At 37.6% G+C, this 23,123-nt stretch overlaps 1 protein-coding gene across 3 annotated transcripts in view; it reads right to left on the reverse strand.

Annotated features, from left to right (window-relative positions):
- Positions 1–23,123, reverse strand: part of B3GAT1 (beta-1,3-glucuronyltransferase 1) — a 2,298,313-nt gene that overhangs the window by 567,267 nt on the left and 1,707,923 nt on the right. For all 3 annotated transcript variants that reach the window (XM_044081176.1, XM_044081174.1, XM_044081175.1), the window contains one exon: positions 22,307–22,445. The gene's annotated coding sequence lies outside the window, so the exon portion shown is untranslated. The remainder of the gene's footprint in view (positions 1–22,306; positions 22,446–23,123) is intronic.

Consider the following 23,123-nt stretch of genomic DNA (forward strand, 5'->3'; position numbering starts at 1 on the left):
TTATCCCTTACATACTAACTGTTTACGAACAACAGATGATTTATGGTTTTCACTCCCCAAGAAGCCATACTATCACACTGCCTGTGCCTAATCAGCTAGAACACACGAATACTCCCCCCATATCTACCCCTTAAAACAAACACCTCATCAATCCTATTAGAAATCGATACAGCAACACAAAAACTAAAAAAAAATACCAAAACCTTCTTTTTAAGTTTCTGAAGTTAATCATTAAATCTCAAAGTAATCTCACCATAGATGGAGGCATCCACCCAGACCCTGGTCCATCCTCTGCCAATAATTCTAGCATCAAAACTACCTCATCCCCTATAAACTATACCTTAAACAGACCTCCTAATTAACTCCTGGTCAGCCATCTAAACATCAGAAGCCTAAATAATAAAGTTCAACACCTCCATGCTCTACTAGATCACCTTTCTCCTGATATTCTTTGTCTCACTGAAACCTGGCTTAAACCATGCACCTTAGATAATAAGGTCATATCACCGGGTTACAATATATTTAGACACAACCGTACTTCTAAAATGGGGGAGGGGGGGTGGCTGTAAGCACCTTAGATAATAAGGTCATACCACCAGGTTACAATATATTTAGACACGACCATACTTCTAAAAAGGGAGGGGGGGTAGCTGTTCTTTAGAAATCCATGCTAGATATGACCATTGACATCCATCAACCTATCCCAAATGGTAATGCTGAAATCATTACTACTAAACTACACATCAACAAAAACAAACATATATATATATTATCTGTGCCTACATTCCCCCAGGCAAAAACATACCAGTACTTGAGGACATACTAAACTGGGTATCAAATAATTATCCTCAAGAAACCATTGTACTCGGAGATTTTAATGTAGACTCGTACTCAAGTTCCTCTGAACCCCCCACTTACCATGTTAATCTTTATGGATTCTCACAAGTTATATCCTCCCCCACCAGGATTACTAAACCTAACAATAAAGAAACTATATTAGATTGGATACTTATTAATAATCACCCACACATGTATAAAGCCGGAACCTTGCCCAATGACATAAGTGATCACCATCTTACCTATATTATCAGGTAAAAGGCTGAAATCCACAAACAACCCATCTACAAAGCAATCAGGAACAAAAAATAGTTTAACCTTAAGAATTTCCAAACAGACCTTAACCTTTGCAACTGGTCAGTACTTAAGCATCTTCCACTTGAGGAAGCTGTAAAATACTTTAATACTAAATTCTTATCCATCCTAGACACCCACGCTCCAGCTCGTACAATTAGAACTAAAGCCAAAAGTACCCCATGGCTTACAGCTGCAACTAGGCAAAAAATCTTACTAAGAAATAAAGCTTGGGCCACTTGGCGAGCCTCAAAAAACCTCACAGATCAACTCCATTATAGACAATTAAGGAATGACACAAAAAAGCTGTCACATCCAACAAAAAAAAAACTACTATTACAACCTACAACAAAAACACCAAAACAAACCACATAAATTCTGGGCAACTCTAAATAAACTTCTCCATCCAGGACTATCCACCACCCCTGTCCCCTCAACCTCCAACTCAAATTCTCCTGCAGAGGTGGCCAAATCCTTCAATAGCTTCTTTACAGAAACTATCCATAACCTAGCCAATAACTTATCCCCCAGTGCACCAAATCCATCAGCCTGTACACCCAGTACCCAAACTACCTTCAAATTTCAACCAGTCTTAACATAATTTATCCTTAATCTAATTAGAAAACCAAAACAAACTACCGTTGCTGCTGATCTCCTACTGGCAGACTACCTACAAAAAGCAGCTGTTGCTGTAGCCTACCCTATATCCATTATGATCAACAGATCCATATCTGAAGCTACCATTCCCACTACCTGGAAGGTATCCTATATCATTCCACTCCACAAGGGAGGCAGTTCCACTGACCTCTCAAACTGCAGACCCATAGCAATACTCTCTCCTATAGCCAAAATCCTGGAAAAATGTATTCAAAAACAACTCCTAGCCTATCTTCTTCATAGCAATCACCTGTCAAATTCTCAACATGGCTTCAGACCAAACCATAGTACCACCACTGCCCTACTGTCCTTTACCAGTGTCATAAATCATAACTGTGATAGGAATAAACTCTCGTCAGCCATCTTCCTAGATCTTTCCAAAGCTTTCGACATGGTAAACCATCAACTTCACCTGCAAACCCTAGAATTAATCTCCCTAGACACCCATGCTATACAATGGTTTAAGTCATATCTGGGAGGTAGACAACAGGCAGTCCTGTGGAAAGATAAGTTATCTACCCTTTTACCTGTAACACTTGGAATCCCCCAAGGATCCATCTTAGGGCCCCTCCTATTTTCCATATTCATTAATGACTTGCATAAAGTAATACCACACACTACCTGTATTCAATACGTGGACGATTCAACCCTAATATGTTCTGCTACAACCCCAGAAGAACTACTGACATTATCTCAAAACACATTTAGCATAGTTCAAAATTGGCTCCTCTATCGCCGTCTCATACTAAATAAAAAAAAACTAAACTGCTGCTGTTCTCCCCATCTCATAAGACATCCTCTCTAACCTTCTCCATTAAATCTAACAATGGCACAATTATCTCACTAGACCCCTCAACCAAACTCCTAGGAGTTATAGTTGACAACAACCTAAAGTTTTACTTGCATATCAACCACACAACTAAAACAGTAAATAAAAAACGTGGCTCTCTACACAGGATCAAACCCTTCTTAACTCCCCTAGCCAGAACTGTTCTTGCTCACACTCATGTACTATCCACACTTCTCTACACCTCCCCCTTATTCACAAACCTGAGTAAAACTGCCCTGAACAAGCTCACAACCTGCCATAATCATATTGCCAGATTTCCTACCGCCTCTGCTTATAGGACCCATCACTGCCTTAACCTCAAACTACTAGGCTGGCTTGAACTACCTAACCTTCTACTTGCTAACTAGTAAATGCCCACAAGATTCCCTACCAGCCAGAATGGACACCTGATCTTAAAACTCTCATCACACCCCACCAGAACCTTAAAATGCTTCGATCTTCTAACAAAATGCTAGCTTTCACCTTCAACGCTACCAACTCAGCTGGGGAAGCTCTGTTTATGAATTCAGCTGGTAAATCCTGGAACTCTCTTCCTACAGAACTAACTTTACAACCCTCTCCAACCCAATTAAAAAAAACCTTAATCAATACTTCACTATGTGATGGCTCTGTCCTTGCTCTACCCCTGACTAATCCCCACACTCTTCTACTGTGCACCCAATTAGGGTCTCCTAGCAGTGTCACTGAATCCAAACCTAGTTACTCTGTACAAACTTGCTGATTAAGTGAAGTCTAGTATGTATTTTAAATAACCTATAAAGAGAGACAAAAATATATATGAACTTTTTGAACGTTGGGCTGGGAACTTGGAAAGTGACCTACAAATATAGTGTATAACCACTATCTTGAATTATACTAGTAGTGGAATGGTTTTAATATGTAAATATGTAACAGTTTCTCTGCATTGTATTTCTCTTGTATTTCACATTGTATTATGCTGTTCTGTTTTACTGTCTTCTGTATGGAGCTTTTCTCCCCAGGCCTCCGCTGAAAATGGACATATATCCAGTCAGACCTTCCCGGTCAATAAATGTAAAATAGAAATAAATAAATAAAATAATCTGCTCATAACAGTTTTCTGTATTTTAAGTTTTGCTCTTATTCATTTGTTCTTCTGTAAAATCCCAACAACATATATAAAGAGGCTACACCAGGACAATTGAAGCCAACCAAACGAATTCCAAAGAGAATTAAACCAAATAATTTCCAAAAGCGATTTTATTGAAACAATAAAACATGAGCGCTTTCATGTCTGCCAGGACGCTTCATCAGACTTAGTTATACTACTCAAATGAACATTCTTATGTTGTTGGGATTTTACTTTTTTGAGAGGATACTTTATCCTGGTTTGTGTTTTGTTTTTTTCCTCTGTCCTTTTGTAAAGGTAATTCATGATTAAGCACAATAATAAAGATAAAGTTGATGATGAGGACTTCTCCTAAATCTTCCTTTTTTTTCCTGACATCACACCCGACATACTCATTTCCAGTGCTTCCTCCCCATTTTATTCTAAACCAAAAAGGGTCTGTTAGAACGCAATGGTATAAACCATGTGTCTCTCTACAGACAAATACGATCCTTTCATATAATTTCCATTTAAAATAAATGACTTTCTTCATGAAAATTCATGGAACTATTAATTAAAGCCCAGAACTAAAATAGTCTGAATAACAAATGTGATGCCACAACTAAAACTTCATATTATTATATTCCCATTATTTTGCTCTTAAATTCAGCATGGGGGTATTCATATCACCCGTAGTTATCTTACATCGCAAAACCTACCATACTAAACACATTTCAAATTAATCCTTTTCCTAAATGAATGGCCTAAAAAGATGTTCGCTAAATGTAAAAAGTATGTGCACCATAGATCAAGGAGCTCATTTCAAACATTTAGTCACTTTCTGCCTGGCTACAAAGACTGGGAAAAAGAGTTAGTTGTCCAGATCTAGAAATCCTTTCTGAAAATATCATTGTGTGCATAACCCATGTTACCCATCATCCTTTCCCAAAATATCATTGTGTGCATAACCCATGTTACCCATCATCCTTTCCCAAAATATCATTGTGTGCATAACCCATGTTACCCATCATCCTTTCCCAAAATATCATTGTGTGCATAACCCATGTTACCCATCATCCTTTCCCAAAATATCATTGTGTGCATAACCCATGTTACCCATCATCCTTTCCCAAAATATCATTGTGTGCATAACCCATGTTACCCATCATCCTTTCCCAAAATATCATTGTGTGCATAACCCATGTTACCCATCATCCTTTCCCAAAATATCATTGTGTGCATAACCCATGTTACCCATCATCCTTTCCCAAAATATCATTGTGTGCATAACCCATGTTACCCATCATCCTTTCCCAAAATATCATTGTGTGTATAACCCATGTTACTCATTATTTATGAAATGCGGACATTTACCTGTGTGCATAACCCATGTTACTCACTATTTATTAAATGCTGACATTTACCTGTCTGCATAACCCATGTTACTCATTATTTATTAAATGCTGACGTTTACCAAGGCAGTTCTCCAGGAAACATCTGTCAACAACAGAGATAGTTCCTGAACTGCGCAATTAGAACTGAAACTGTATGAAACTAGAAACATTTTAATACTTGAGGACTTTAGCATTGATGTTTTTGGTACAATTAAGAATTAATTTCTTGGTCCTTACTGATCATCGTTTCTCATAAACAACCAGACAGCTAGCTAGACACAACTCTTCAGGCAGCTACCAATACTTCCCAGAAATTCTGATAACAGATACATCTCACAAGATTAATACAAACAACTCACTCACCACTTCTAGTATCTGATTTTCAGTTGACTTCAGCACAAATCCATCAAAAGGCCTTAATTTATTACTATAGTCAGAATCAAATCATCTGAGAAAGCTTATATATGAACTAACATTCCCTCGTCTACTAACTGGGGTCCAATCCATACCTCTCAACTGTCCAGATCTTTGCCTCATATTTTTGGTCTGCTCCTCATAAAATTTGTAGTTTTCAGGATTTTTGTGGCAAATCAGTGAGGACTAAATTCACTGAATAATGACATGCATTTGAGTTTCAGACTTCATATCCTTGAGAAAATGCTTGATAACAAAAGACCTTTTATTCTAGTAACTTTATAATTTTATAAGAGCAATATTTAGAATGTATCCCTACTTTTGGGGCTTTGCTCCCTCATTATTTTTGTCTCTGCCCAGATGTTTTGTGTCAGGCGATTTTGAGCTTTGGTCCCATCTTTTGCTCCAACATAGTTAATACTGTTGTTGCCCTCTTTTTGGATGCACTATTGAAGCTACAAAACAAACTCTTCTTACCCCATAACCAGGCTGAAAACTTCCAGAAGAATACGTGGAAGGCAAGAGAACTTCTGTACCTTGCCGAATTTCAGTAAGTAAATGAAAGTAAGGAAAGCATGGAGGGCCTCTCTATCACAGATAAATTTAACTTTTCTTCAGAACATACCAAATAAGCTGTTAAACACTACAACTGCCAAAACAAACAAACAAACTTCCAAGCTTTCTAACTCAAGATCATTGTGGAAGGAAATAAAGTCACATACAGAGCTCATAAACAGTCTACTAATGACTTAGACACAATGCAAGTTACAAAATGTAACCATCTCCTAAAGACTTTTTGTCTGAGCTTGTAGGACTTTTTAATATCATTCTGTCTAAACTAAAACCAACATTATCCTCTAACTTTTCCCTCATGATTCTAACTCCGCCCTTCTATTAATATGAAATTGTCATAATACTTCTGTTCTATTTGCATACTATTGTGCCATTGATGTGACATTATACCATAAGCTCTTGTGGCTTTTAACTTTATTCCCTTATCTTGTGATAACCATTCCTCCAGATTTAGCTATTATTCAGTTCCTTGGGGGTATTATGGAGAGAAGACTTGCACTGTGGTTTAAATCTACAACTGAAATGAGACAACTTTCTGAAGAACAATATCTTGTACAAGTCCTTGGGACATGAGGAAACTGCAGATTTCACTTAATTTCACTCAGTGATCTAAAGGCAGTTCTACAAGGAGACAGTGACATCCTTATTGGAATACCCACAAGTGGTTGGTTCTAGCTGAATTCAGTCAGTGCTTGGGTTGACAGTGATATGTTCATCATATTGACACATTGATCACTGTTGCGGTAGCCTTAGCTATATGAGTTACATCCTGCCAAGGATTTAACAGATGTCCAGCTTCCAAAGCTTCAGAGCACCATCCGTGTGTCCAAATTGTCTGGCAGCTTAAGCTGAGGTGACTAAAAGACAACTCTGGGCACCAAGGCTTTCAGAGCTTTACTGCCGTTGAAGAGTACTTTCCTCTGAACCTGTCGAGGATTGGCGGTTATTCTGGGCAGACAAGTTCCCTTTGGGGGGGGGGGGGGGCTTCCATTCAGTAATATTTATTTATTTATTATTAATACTTTCCTCTTCAGGAAACTTATTTTAAAGCTAATAATTTGTTTTTTTAACAGACTGTCATGAGACTGTACTGTACTTTTAAATGGGGAGTATTCAATTTTCCTGTCAGTTTAAATAACCGAAAACCACTTTTTCTGTGGAGAAATTCTGTCTATTTTGTGGGTCTCGCAAAGTATTTTAATGTGCTTTTTACTGTGTTTGGCTGTGCAAAATGTGACTTTTAAAGACTTTTAATTTTTACCACAATTTGCTGCTTGTCTTCCCTGGCATAATTTTTAGCATGACCATGGAAAACTCTGTCGGTCATACGATTGGTCCCTATTCAAGCTACAAAAGGTAGTAGTTAAGCAAATAGCTTTTGCCACCAGATCATGCTAAGAATTTGCCATAGGTGTGTGACTCTGCTGTGACCATTAGTTGCACCTTAGATCACTCATCTTTTATTCTGGATCCCTCTGGTGTAGCACCTACAGCACTATGGACTGTGGGTAACCCACATCCTCTGGGTCTGTTGGGGTCCCCTCAGTGGGCAAGGGAGAATTTCTCCTGTTGATGTTTGGAGAGGGAACAGGGAATAGGGAAGACTTCCTTGTTTAATCAGAATGTTGTGCCCATCCTTGGGGAAGTTGCTGCTGCTGCCATTAATAACACTGCTGGTCCCATTTTTCCTGTCAAAAAGAGACAGAAACTAAGCATGTATCTATCTACTCCTCCTCAAATATCCTTAGACAGATGTAGTTCACTGGATCTGGCTCATGGATTAATTCGGGCTGTTAATCCTTCTTATATAGTAGTTCCTGGTAAAAGGAGGATGGATACCTTCTTTCCTGAAGAGAATCAGTAAAATGAATCTGATCAAGAAGATCTGGGGACAGATGCATGCTCTTCTCATTGGATTTCGGACTCAGGCTCAGAAGACAGTGCAGTTTCTGTCTGACCCTTCCTCTGTGTGTGTGTGTCTTTCTCTGAGACTACTTCTAGAGTGTGTCAGTATTTTCAGTGTGAGAACACAGAGGTTTCTCAGTCACTCAGAAAATACTATCAGCTGTTGCAGAAGGGATTTCCAGAGCTTACACCCATTCCTCCTGTTCTGTCTGTTTTAGAGGATGTGTGCATTACTCCCTGCAATTTTCCTGACAGACAGCCTGCTGCCCCTAAAAAGGCAGTTAGGATGTGTAAAGTTCCTCTGTATTTTATATTTTAATACAGGCTTCCCAAACCTGACCCAGCAGCCAAAGCTTTAGTTAATCTTTCTGCAGCTAAACACTTAATTATTTCCAATCCAACTCTTTCTGATAAGGATGGGAAGATTATTGACAAGTATGGGGGAAAAGTGCATGATTCTGCAACATTGATTTTCAAAATTTTGAATTCTCAGCCTCACATCTTGTTGCCTTTTTTTCTGGCTAATTATAAAAGTACAAGGAGTGTTTTATTTTAAGTTTCTTCTTGTGAGGAAAAATCTGTTTTAAATAATTTAATTTCTTCATTGTTCAAGTCACTACTCAAATCAAAAATTATGATGAAAGGGGTACACTGATACAGGGACTCTCTTAAGATTTTTCAGCCCTACTTTTCCAAATTTTCCATGGGATTCTCTAACTCCTCATTCAGTTAGAGTAAGAAACAAAATAAACAGTCTCAACAAAATGCAGGTAAACAGTCGTGTAAGAAGAAATGCCAAGGGGATTCCAAGAAAAATTCTGGAACCTGCCCAAACCAGAAACAGTCCGACAAGTCAGAATGACTATTTAAGAGATCTTGTTGCCCTCTACCACCCTGGCAGCCCTTTTTCCTTCCAGAAGGTCTGAATCTCCACTTTTTTCTTTGGCAATAGATAGTTTCAGACAAATTGGTTCTGAAGATCATTTATTCACCAAGCTTACAGATGGCTGTGGGAAGAAATTCCTACTTTACAGAGAGGTAATTACTCATCCTTCAAAGCAGACCAGACACTTCTGTTTCTACCTGTACTTCATCACATGCTGTCCCCAGGAGTGATAGAACCAGTTTCCCCCTTCCCAGGTGGGAAAGGGGTTTTATTAAAAATATTTATAATGCCAAAGAAATAAATTGCTTGGAGACCAGTTCTGGATCTTTCTTCCCTAAATCTGTTTGTGAAGGTGCCCAAATTCAAAATGATGTCACTTCACAGCCTGTTACCTCCTCTTCCTCATTCAAGTTTCCTTGTAACATTAGATTTAAAAATTACTTATCACATTCCGATTCATCCGGACTTCAGGCATTTCTTAAAATGTCTGTTGGGATCACATTGTCAATTCTGTTCCGTACTCTTTGGACTATACACTGCTCCAAGAGTGTTCACAAAGTGTCTAGCTCCAGTTACGTTCATTGCAGAATACATTGTATCTACATTTTTTCCATATTTAGACAACTTGCTTATCTTTACACAGTATTTTTCAAAGTCTTAAGAATCTCTGTCTTGGTTTAGAGATCTCTTACACAAGCTGGAATTCTCGGAAAACATTCAAATGTCTTTCTTGACTCCTTCACACAGGATTGTGGCTTCTGGGATATGAACTAGTCACCACAGTTCAAAGAGATGTTCTTTTACAGGAAAAAATAGCTCTATTTCAAAAGTTTTCCTTTCAGAATACCTTAGAATTTTGGATGCCATGGCTTCTATGATTCTCATGATACCTGCTGGCAAAGTTCTACATGAAAAAGGTACAGTGGTATCTGAAGTCTCTCTTGTCCCAGCACTAACACCCCTTGTCTTTTCAGGTCCCAGTGCTAGGGTTTGTCAGAAGGGAAATCACTTGGAAACAGATATCCTAAAATCGAGGTCTTCCCTTCTCCCTCCATATTCAGAAAGAAGTCAGTCACCACAGATATGTCAGAATTTGCATGGGGAGCATTTTCAGGAGGAATAAAAGTATAAGGTTGTGGGACACTAAGTACAGCATAAGCACATAACTATAAAAGAGATGCTTTCCCTGATCAAGGTACTCAACTCTCTGAATCAGGTTGTGTGGCTCAAAAGACTAGGGCAATTAACTTGTGTAGTTGTGTTCAGGGTTCTAATCTAGACGTAATCACTTATTTTGAAGGTGGGAGGTTGGCATAGTGGTTTAGTTGTTCACCTTATAGGCACTAGGTGAAGGTTTTGATTCTTGCATGGAGTAATTGGCTGGGCTTGGTATGGCCCACAAGGATAGTTAGCCTGGTACTAATTTATGAACTTAGGATGGGGGTTGACATAATGGTTAAAGTATTTAGCTCACAGACACAAGGTACAGGGTTTCAGTCTCACCTTTCAAAGCGAAATTGAATAGGCTTAAAATGGCCTGTAAGACAGCTAACCCAGTCCTTAGCTATGGACCTATAATGGGCTTGTCACACATGGCTTGACGGCTTGGTGGGTTGATGCACTGTTGTTCAAGTGAGATGGTACTGGGTTCAAAATAGGGTGTAGGCTTACTTTTATGCATGGCTAGGCTTAAAAAGGCCCTTGTGGTTGTTAGCCTAGTAAACACCTATGAACCTATAACCAGAAACTGATCTCTGGTTTGGCACCTGTGTCTGTAATGGACACAGGTAACCTGTAAATGCCTTTCTCCCCAGACCTGTGCTGAAAATGGGTCTTGTGCCCAGATGGACATTCCAGGTAAACAAAAGCAATAAATAAATAAATACATTTTCAGCAGTGGGCAGAGAAGAAAAGTTCCAAAATACTGCAATCAGTTATATCTAAAAGTCTTAAGGTGACATGAATATTGTTTATATTAGAGAATGGAAAAATGAATTATAGCAATTATGAACAGAAGGATGTTGTTTCTCATATATAATATGCAAATTAATACACACAGTATATAATATACCAAATAATCAGCAACTAAAGAGTTAACCATTTCTTACATATAATAAACATAATAGCAAAAAAAAAATAGAGACTGTTGCTATAACTCATTCTAGAGATTGTTTGGACTAGATAGAATGATAGGAGTAAGATAAGTGGAAATTAGTGGGAAAGAAGAAAAAAGCCTATCCAGATGCAGAACAGAGGAAAAGTCAGGAGGGGAGTGAATGTGACTTTAGTGTTTTTGTAAAGGACTTTAAGAAGTGGTCTTGTTTCAGTGTTAATGGGATTGAGTTCCAAGATTTGTATACATAATAAGTAAAGAGTAAAACAAATTACCTGCAGATTTCTTAGATTTGGATATGTGTACTGAGTGCTTATCCGAAGTGTGTAGTAGCCTATATATCTGTATAAGAGTGGTAAAAGACATGGACAATGGTTTGGTTTATATAGTCAGGTCTGCTTTTCTAAAACAGTTGTATTTGCATTCCATGAATGGCTAGTCTTTATCCTAGTCTGAAAAACTGTCAGTGTCTGCTGCTCCCTTGTTTTATTTGGAAGACTGTTCCAGCATCAAAGCTGAGGTTTGAGAATGCTTTTTTTCTATTAATGAAGCAAAAAAGTGATATTTAAAAACATACAGTACTTTCAGTTTGATGTCTTAATTCATATGATGCCAGTCTTACATTAAGTTTTGACAAGTGGGGTGGTTATATTGCATTATTAGTTTAAATAAACAAGTGGGAACAAAGTGTGTTCCTCTTCCTGTTACCAGTAAATAGTTTAGACTTTGGTATAACAATGATGAGTTCTTGAGACATGTACTACAATCTGTAGTATGTTTTATTTTATTTACTTTATTTTATTTAATATTTAAGTAATTACAGCATAGATCCAACTGGACTAGTTTCATGCTTTGACCTGTAAAAAATAAACAGTAATCAAATATTAATTTTAGAGTAATGAATCTATATTTTAAGGTATGTTGAGTAAACATTTGGTAGAAGAATGAACAAGTCCACTTACAAGGCAAATGCATCCCAGGCTATACACAATCGGTAAAGTAAGATGCAAGGACTGAATAAAGACATTTTATATATTTGCATACTCATTTTTGGATTTTATTGGATTATTTTTTGGATTTTTAACTTTTGGATTTTTTAACTGCATGGTGTTTGACTTTTAAGTTGTTAGTCTAGTTGGATACATAACCTAATCCAAAGCATTTGATAGTTTCCAGAGGTATTTGGTTGCAACAGAGTATTTAACTAGTTAGTTAACTAGGATGATAAGTGAAGAGTCTTTTAGCTGTTTTTTTTTAATTATTTTTCATGAGGGTTAGACCTGTAAACCACCATGTTGTCTGTCTACAGAAGGATGGGAATCTGTGGTAAGTCAAATGGAAGTTGATTGATAAGTAAAGAGAAAAGTACGAGCGAAAGGATGTGCCACTGAGGCAAACCTGTAAAGAGTGGGGTGTGGGTGATTCCAAGTTACCAATTTGAAGTATAACATTTCTGTCTGTAAGAAAGTTTTTTAAACCAAATGAAGGCTCGGTTGCTAATTGCAGTTGTGAGTAAGTGAGCTGAGGAGGAACGGGTGATTTACCAGGTCAAAGGCCATAGTCATATCAATGAAGGCTGTGCCTTTAAGGCAGCCTTTGTCCATGCTTCAAAGTCTATCATCAGTGAGTAAGTATATAAGGTAATCATGGTGCTTATTCCAGATCAAAACCCATGTGAGTTAAGGTTCACATGTCTAATTCAAACAAAAGTTTACAAATCAGAGCAGAGAATGATAATGAAACATGAAGGAATTTGAGAGATAAAGACAGATTAGGATTTTGGATTCAAGTCCGTAAGGAGAATAGTAACAGCCATACAGAATATTTACATTCATTTTATAAAGTATCAAAAATTATGCAATTACAAGAAAAATCAGATGCATTGTACAAAACTAGAGAAACATAAATGTACTTGATTTCGCTCGTATTTCTGCCCTGTCCCACCTTAAATGTCAGCAGACTCTTGTAACTTTCAAATCTGCAGATTTTCAAAGAATGTCCAAATTTTTGCCTAATAGTTTTCTTATTTTCTTCATATAAAATGTAGTTTTCAGGCAAGCCATTGGGGATCGAAGCCATTAAAACAATGACAGACATTTGAGATTTATACTTCATATCCTTCAGAAAATGCACTCTAACACAAAACTTCTCTTTCCTGTAACTTTCTGTTTATAACAGAAATGAAATCTGTCCTTGTTTTCAAAACTTTGCCTGCCCACTTATGTTGGACTTTGTCCATGTTTGCTACATTAAGACTGATATGGGGAAAAAAAGAAAGAGCAGTGAAGATTCTGTTGAATACCACTGATGTACTGTGTGCATGCTCAGTACATCAGAAAATGTAGAACACTTAACAACATAGAGGAACACTACAGCACTGTTATACAAAGACATTTAGGAAAGGCAAGCAATTTCTTTCTTAAATACTGTCACTGTATAATAGTAATAACCCACTCCCAAGTGTGGGTAATGCTGGATTTACCCACGGTTGGCTTTATTTGATCACTTGGGGTTCACCCTCCTGGTCAAACCACGCCAACACTGGGTAAATCTAGCATTACCCACACCCAGTCATGGGGTATTGCTTAAATGTATTGTATGAGCTAAGACATCTTAGGAATGGAGAAAAGAAATTTTAAAGGAGAAAGGAGATATTACCACTAGAAGTGACTGCATGTAGGGGCATTCAAAATAGGCAAGAGTAGGCAGGAATTGTCTTGAGGAAATTAGCAAAGGTGCTAATGTATTAGAAGCAAGTAACTTAGGAGTGAATGTTAATAGAGTGGGATGAAGAAAGCAGGGGTTTGCACTGCAGGTTACAGATTGCCTTTCCTATCAGGAAGTGATAGAATACAGGCAAACCAAATGGGAATAAGGGAGTACTAAGTAAAAGACCAAATTTGCTTAAACTTGTAATTTAGTCTAAGAAGATGCTGTTAAAAAGGCTAATTAGTAGAGTATATAAAATATTGCATGATAAGTATAAGAAGATTAGAAAAGAATAGGAAAATAGAACAGAAACAATGAAACAATGGAAAAAACTCACAAGTGTGTCACAAAATAAATAAGGTTTATTATTTTTGCATGTAAGTATTTGGTTAGGTGTTTTTTAACCACATGTACACTTGTGAGTTTTTTCCTCAGGAAGATGGTAAATGTTGTCAATGTGGTAGGGAAGATGCTTTCTGGGAATGTGTACAAGTTAGTTTATTTTAAAAAGCCCATACAGAGTACTTGGACAGAAATGTTGGGGGAAGAAATGGTAGTAAGTAAGGATATGATTCTGGGGGAAGAAATGGTAGTAACTAAGGATATGATTCTTTTGAGCTGGGATATAGAACCTGAATTACTTAGGCATAATAAGATTTACCAAGTTTGGTGTTATGGTATCCAAAGCAATTCCTAGAAAATGGAAATCAAAATCTAAACCAATGATAATGGAAGATTTGTATATTATAATGGAGATAAATCAGGTGGAGGTAGGATATTTAGGTTCATAGATTAGTACTAGACTAACTACTCTTCTGGACCATTTTAAGCCTAGCCAGTTACCCCATGTGAGAATCAAACCGTGCACCTTGTATTTGTAAGGTAAACGCCTTAGCCATTATGCCAACCTCCCACCACAAATGCTGTACTACTGCTATGCATTTCATTACCAAGTCTTGAACCCAAGACCCTATGCACTAAGATCAGAGCAACATACCACTATGCCAAATCAGCTGAAAAAGGAAGGAACTAATTTCACAGAAATAAATGGAATTTGTGCGAAAAAATAAATGCATAATAATGCTTTGAATGAGGAGTGCAGTTTAAGGGAAGGTAGGATTGGGCAATTTGCATAATGTTGGAATGAATGAAAATTGTTTAGAAAAAACAGATATGTGTACTATACAGTGATAATAATGGAAACTGCTATTATGGTTTCCTTTCTTTTTTGTTAATATTTGTGAATGCATGTTGTAGTTAACAATGTGATGATTTAATAAAGATATTTAAAAACATATTAGGCAGTAGATAGCATGCCCAACAGTTGAGCATAGATTTGTTTTTGGAATATCTTATAAGGTTATGAGGAATGGAGATTTGTTGGAATCGTGATGAAGAAGTTGGTTTAGGAATTTTGTGGCTGCATTTGATTTTGCCTATATCCTTAAGGCTGGCATGATATTTTGGGTCAAACATTAGTTATAAAGGAGACTTAAAGGATATAGCAGGCATTCTTTACACAAAGAGATAGACAAAGTGTATAGCTTTGTTAGTCCCTGTGGGAGCATCTGATGGGATTTGGTGCATAAGTTATTCGCTGTCTTTTGTTTAGATAGCTGTGAAGTAAGATGGAAGTGTGAGGGGGTAGGATTCTGAGGTCAAGAATGGGTGAAGATAAGAATGCAGAAAGAAAGAAAGATGGGAAAATATAAAAAATATTTAAGGAAGTAAATGGTGGTGAGGTTTCCTAGGGATGAAGGGAATTAGTTGGTACATTTCAAAATCAATTTGCTGTTACAGATACATATCATGCAGGAAGCATTTTTTTTAATATCGTTACACACACACACAAACACCACCTCTAGCCAATGAAAATGTGCTAATGCATAAGAGTATTAGAGTATTAAGTAGTTTACTTTTCTCCTTTTTATTTAGGATTTTCCCATTAGGGGTTGCCACAGTGGAACAATGGTCCGCAGAATGATTGGTAGTGGAGTTTTACAGTGTCAGGTTGCCAGCCTGATGCCCAACTTTCCACAGAAGGCACACACATGAACACCCTCACACTTAAGACCAATTGTGAGTGCCCAGTCAACCTACAGCATGTTTTTGGGATGTGGGAGGAAACTGGAGCACCCAGAGGAAACCCACGTGACAGCAGGGAGGACATGCAGTCTCTGTACAGAAGGCATCCATGCCGAGAATCAAACCAGAGAACCTCTTGCTGTGAGGTGACAACACTAACTGCTGCACCACTGTGGCTGCCCTAAATTACTGCAAACACAAAAAATGCTTAATTTCAAAATCAAAATGCTGTATCTTAACAGTGACTTACTAGACAGAAGAAAAATATTTTTATTAACACTCAACACCTCAGGCTAATGGTGACATTCTAGAGGATAGATGGTATTACAACATTTTATACAGGTCAGGTCAGCTGACAATACTTGGGAAAGTGTCTGCTGCTCATTATTAACAGAACAATAACATGGCTGGACTGCTGTACAAGAGTGTGGCATATTTCTATCATTTGCTATAAATGTTTTACAACATAATTAAAGAAGTGTACAGTTGTCTTTTTGAAGCCCATTTATTTTTATAGTAAGCTGTTCCACCCCTACCCCCATTAGGTGGTATAAAAAGATATTTGTAACTATGTAAAACAAGGAGAACTCATGCTGTCTTTCTTGCTATTAGTTTTCTAAAAATGGTCTAAAACTACTGCTGAACCAAAATACACACTCCATTCGTAGAAAAGAATAAACTGTTTAATGAAGTGCTTTTCGTCTCACCCAGTGGTGAGACTTCTTCAGATAAAACTGTTTAATGAAGCGGTTTTCATCTCACCCAATGGTGAGACTTCTTCAGATAAAACTGTTTAATGAAGCCTTTTTCATCTCACCCAATGGTGAGACTTCTTTAGATAAAACTGTTTAATGAAGCACTTTTCGTCTCACCCAATGGTGAGACTTCTTCAGATAAAAGGCATTGGCATTAGTTTTCATTAGTTGGCATCAGAGAATGAATGAATGGTGTATTTTTAATTATCAGATTTCAAAATCAGTTTGCTGACCACAGATTCTTATCATGAAGAAAAATATTTTCTATGCGTCTATACAAAATCACATCTCCATCCAGATGGCACCTGCTGAAGTTTAAACAGTACAAGTCATATCAGCTAATTATATTTTTGAAACTAAAGTGAAACCACAAAAAAATGCTTCCAGAGTGAAACAGATAAAATACAGTGCAAGAATGACTCAACCAATACTTATTTATTGTCAAAATGTCATTCTTCCAAAATGCAGCAAGTTCTACAAATACTGTGTTAACAGGCAACAAACTTTCCAAGTACAATATAGTGAGTTGCTTAATGTATAGCTTCACTACCCAACACATTTAATATCACACATAAATAGGAATGTGAAAATGTGGATCAGCATGAAAAAATATATAGCCCACCACCTAAGGGCACTGTATAATAAAGCATTTTAAGTGCATTGAATAATTACTTAGTTTGTGGTTCCCAGTTGCCTGATGTCTTCTTATTCTATTGACAACAACTTCTTTCAGCACCATTGCTGCATTTCAGCTCCAGTTCAAGACAACATCTGGCAGTCACAAATACATTCCTTTTAAAAAGTACATACCATTGTGCATATGGTACAGCAATGAGGTAACTACAAAGCTATGAAATGAACCAACACTTAAATGGCAAATGGTGAATAATGGAAAGTGTTCTTTTTAGTTGAGAGCTACATGCCAACATTCATCTTTGATTTGTGGCTCCAGATAAAAGACATTTCTACTGCAGTTTTGAGTATAAACAATGTATTTTGATTTGCTAGATAAAATAATTGATTTTTAGCTCTCTATCAGTCCATTATAATAAGTTACATAATATAAATTGGGATGGCATTAAATTGGAGCCTGTTTTATAACAAACGATGCAAAACAGGATGCACCAAGGGTCAACAAATCTTGGAATAATTTACAGAATATAGTCAACATAAGCAGCACATCTTTGGAGAAAAGAGAAAGGAAGCCCCATACTGAAATGAGAAAAATATGCAATCTGCAAAGATAGACAGTAACAAAAGGTATTAAACAATCATAGGCCATGGAAATGAAAGGCAGCAACAACAAACAGCGAATCACAATGATGTCCCTTCACCATTCAAATACCTATAATCTAGCTACACATGTTGGAAATTTAATGTGTTTGAGAAATGGAATCAAGAATTTCAATTCAAGAATGAAGGTTTACAGAAGAATTTCTAAAATACATTTCAAAGGTTCATAGGTGATTACTAACCTAACAACCCCAGGGTCCTTTTTAAGCCTAGCTATGCTTCCCAAATGTATCTGATAAGTTGTGATACCCTATGGGCATTTTAAGGGGTATATATAGGCTTTGGCATTGGTGGTCAAGTATTTGTAGGCTGCCTCTGCCTACTGGGGACATAGGTACTAGACTAATGGTAACTTTCCAATTCCCCATTCGTTGGTTGAAGCTATGTTTGAATTGGGTTAGGGAAGAATTCTGCTTCATATGGAGGAAAAGCCTGTTTCAGGGAAGGTGTAGTCTCTGAGACACAAACCTGTCCCTCCAACATGTCGTATTTATTTTCAAGAACACATAAACAAATTCTTATAATTAGTGACCGCATCATAATTTTTGTTTTACCTATGCCAGTGTACTACAACTTGCAGAGAAGAAAAAAGGTAGGAGGGCAAAATATTTTATTTTTCTTAAAGTGTGAATACATAGGGCTTTCATCCAGACAACAGTCTGAAGTGTACTTTCTCTCAAATAAGCAAACAGCTTTAAAAGCTGTGAGACAGTTACTTTGTCAGATTTCTGTTTTTTTTTGTGTAAATGTGCAAAGTGTCCTATAGCTTTTAAATCTGTGAAAATGTCACTAGTATCTTTCAAAATAAATTTAACTTTTAAATTGACATTACTGGATTTCCCTTTGATATATATATATATATATATATATATATATATATATATATATATATATATATGTGTGTGTGTGTGTGTGTATATATATATATATATATATATATATATATATATATATATATATATATATATATATAGGGTTTACATGCATATGGTCGAAATGCACCCTGTCGAATTGTGCAGTGCAAACTTAAATATTGAAAAGTAAAACATCGAAAACAGAGTATGCCGAATTGGGTAATTCGAAATTGTCTTATTCAACATTTTCACAATAACAGCCGGTGCAGCATGGGTCAGGACATTAATAACCACAAACACAGATCTGTCAGGTTGTATGTTTGAGTCAAAGAAGCCAATCTGGACTAAATGTAGTCCCCTATATGGGTTTACCGGATAGACTGTACCACCATACGACCGTAACAGGCCTAACATACGGAATGCCAAGTATTGTCAAAAAATGCCGGAATTCCTTGCATGACAGCACTTATCCTGAATAGTGACATACACTCGATGTAGCACAATATGAATGTAATGGACAGTATAGCATGAGCTACCAAGAATACTCACCATTCCCTTCATGTCAAACTGAAAACACCTATCGTGGGTTGCAGAACACAGTCATTCTATCCCCATTCGTCCATAGAAGGCATGCCATAACCCCATATCTCGCTTTCTATGTATAAGACAATGACATCACAGTACGTAGCTGACAGTAAACACTCATTGTGAATAGGCAAACCATAATTGCATAGCTGTGCTCTGTGCTTGAACGAAGCAATGAGCACCCCATGTCTTCAACACACAACGGGAATTAAAATGAGCAATGTTGTGCCAGTAGTGCTGTGAATCCGTGTAGAGTCATTTTGTCCTGTTTATCCAGTAGGCTCTGGAAAGCACTTTCCTTGATGTCCAGCCTGCATCTCTTCGGTGTTCTTGGCAATCTGGATATGCACCTGGCTATGAGGTCTTCCACATGATTCTGTTCTAGTTGGATGGCATGTAGCACATCCAACAAGAATAGCCGCTGCTTCCCCATGAGGCTCATCAACCACCTGTGCCATCCCTCCACTGTGTTCTGTGTCCTAGGGAATCCCAAACCAGTAGTATCATACTGGTTCCAAAACTCAACCTCAAAAAGGGGTGGATGCCTCTCAGCAGTTAATCCCCTCATGCCATACCTCCTCGGATGACCTATGTTCTTTGAAGACGACGCAGACCTGCTGTCTGAATTCCAGAAAATCCTTCTCTATATCGGCAAAGGTCTCACTGAGATAGGTGGGACTGACAAACGCGAGGGCAGGCAGTTGTTTACATAACCCTGCAAAGGCTGCATTGGTTCAAAACTCTTTCACCAGATGCACATGCTTTATCTGCCACCAAATTATTTGGAAGAAGTGGAACCAGCAGCCTTTCGTGAGTGTGTCTGGCACTGCTGTCTCTATGGCATTCACAGTGCCCCTCTCGAAGTCAGACACGACTATTCGTGGGGTCAGACACAGCTCATACTTCACACACATGCCTACCACCATGACCCAGAATTGCTTGTAGTAGTCTTCAGTCTTACATGGCAGAATGCCATATATTGGAAGGACTACCTTTTTACTAACAGACAGGTCTAGTGGACCATGGATCGTATACACCTGCCTGCACTCCCTGGTACTGATAGGGAATGTACCATCCACCAGTATGAAGTCAACGGCACATAATAGCCTCAGGTTACCTACTGTAGTGAGGATCACTATCTGTACACCTTGCTCAGCTACCTTCCCATGTTCTGCAATGAATGCACCGTTTTTCAGTGGTAGCATGTCGCTAGACAGGTCCTGCAGGGACTGCAAGTCCTTGAACATGGCAACCTTCTTCTTGTGCCTCATTCTAGTGACACTCCTTCATTGCCTTTGTGTTAGGCAGTTCATTGACCACAATGGTGGATGTGCCCTCCAGCACCTCAGGTACGATTTTGCAAGGGTCTTCAACTGAATTGTGAGCCCTTTTATGTATATGTTCATGGACCTGACACACCTCTGACTGCAGCGGATCAGGGCCATGGAAGTGTACACTACTCTTGGTTAGAACATGTCCATTGCTCCCACACTCGGTAATGCACCTACTCTTGCACTTATCCCTGTTTTTCTTTATACAGCACCAGTAGTGCTTCTGGTCAACACATTTCTCATGGTAGTGCCGGTAACCATCTATAACAATGTGCCCTTCTCCTTCTGGCTTTTAACTGTGGTGTATGTCTGTCCTATTGTACCAGGATTCTGGGGGATGCATTCCTCCTCGGCCATCTGAAAGTAAACAGGACCTGACGTTACAATGCTACTGCACTACATATATTCTACTAATCTGTACCATATCATGATGTTTCTACATATCGTCTATATTTGAAATACCCGCTTACGATCAAGTCACTCATCTGTGTGGATGGTGTGCACGCCAGAATGCCTTCCTGTTGGGAGAAGGGAAGGACACCGTTAAATGCTAATATGCGAATTACATCACTATCGCATTCAGAAATGTCGGATGTCACAATGCCGAATGCAGGCATACATTCGGCATTTGGTTGCTCACTCTTTCTGTATTCAGAATTCTGCAGCCTAAGGATTCTGTTTTTGACAATTTCCTGTTCGAAAATCGGTCGGACGATCATATGCATGTAAACCGATCGATAGATGCAAAATGTTACATTTGTGTACCTCCCCACCACAGGCTATAACAACAATTTTTTTCCAAGGCAGCTCACTATCTTCCAGGTGGTGGATTATTTAAGCAATAACCAATGACTTGGTGTGGTATATTGAAGATTTACCCATGGCTGGTATGGTTTAATCAACAGGGTGAAGCCCGATTGATTAAACAAAGGCAACCATGGGTAAAATCTTCAATATACCACAACTATGGAGTCAGTTATTGCTATTATACAATGACATTATTTAAGAAAAAAAATACTTACTTTTCTTAAATAATGTCTTTGTCTAATGGCAGATTGCTGTTCTTCTGCCGATTGTGGTATACTGCATCTACATTTTATGTACTACGCATGTGTATGGGACTTGCGTTCCCATGCATACCCAGTACATCAAGACTTTGAAACGGAAGCAACGGAGAAAAGAAAGTCTCCATTGCTCCATTTTCTGTCTTTTTTTTTTTATTGTAAAAAAAAAAAAATAACATTTTGGGGCAGTTTATACTAATGGAAAAAAAGTCCGGGAGACCGGACCTTTTTCCATTGGTATATTGTGGGATTTACAACGGGCACTCTGGTTGGGCTGGCCAATCAGCATGCACGTTTTTGAATATTAATAGGGAGACATTGTATAATTAAGGTTCTAAAATGGATGTTTTGTGTGTGTGTGTGTGTGTGTGTGTGTGTGTGTGTGTGTGTGTGTGTGTGTATGTGTGTGTATGTGTGTATGTATGTGTGCAACATGTGTGAGTTTGTGTGCATACAGTATTTATGTTTACATTACCTTCTGGGGAGATAAATGCTGACTGAAAATGAGATGGATTTTTAGGAAGTAAATTTGTAATTTCATGAAAGAGACCATTGTTTCAAAAAAAAACTATTACAAACATCTTGAGAATTTCCTTAAAATCTGCAGTTTACAGAGTAACTATACAAGCATATTAACTTACCATTTAATGTGTTCGCCTCCTCAAAGTAATGTTAAGACTAACAAACAACTGATATTTTCTGGTTGTCTTGAATGGGAACATATTTAGATGTCCACATTTCCTTCATCTCCAAATGTCACAGCTAATGTGGAATAATTACCTAGGAGAGAAAACAGGTAAGAGCAAATTTTATATTACTATAGCTTTCTTGTGCAAGCTGTTAATAGCACAACATTTATAAGGGGAAATTCCTCTATAGCAGCAACACTTTAACGGTCATCAGTGCGCAGAACATATCAAAATTAATGGCTAAGTAACTGTGTAGCTTAACAAACATTGTTATAGAAGGAATGAGTTGCCAACATACATAAGAATGTTTATATACATGTTAAAGGCACAATACATTTTTTATCTTTAATATCACATCTTCCATGTAATAGACCCAAACCTGCCATTTTTTGAAAAAAAAATGTATTTTTCAAGGTTTATAAAATGTCTGTATTCAGAAAGATTCAACCAATTTTATCAACAATTGAAACCAAAGATGCCTGAGAAGTCAGTATAGGTAAATTGTCTAGAAGCTCCTACCTAATGTGCTCGGCTGGAACTTAATTATCCCTAAATTTAAAAATTCTGTCACTGCATTTGTAAAATAATCTATTCCATCTACCTGGACATATTTACAAGTAAAGTATTAAAGTTCACTGTAAAACAACATGGTTAAGAAAAAGAAAAAGAAAAACAAATGTACCTTGCATTTGTCAGTCCTCACTGCCATAGTGAAGAAATGCAACAGTACAGTAGGACTGAGAAAATTATAGGTAGTGTTTCACACTAC

Source organism: Protopterus annectens, chromosome 8.part0, assembly GCF_019279795.1.
Source record: "Protopterus annectens isolate FY-2018-M chromosome 8.part0, PAN1.0, whole genome shotgun sequence".
NCBI lineage: Eukaryota > Metazoa > Chordata > Ceratodontiformes > Protopteridae > Protopterus > Protopterus annectens.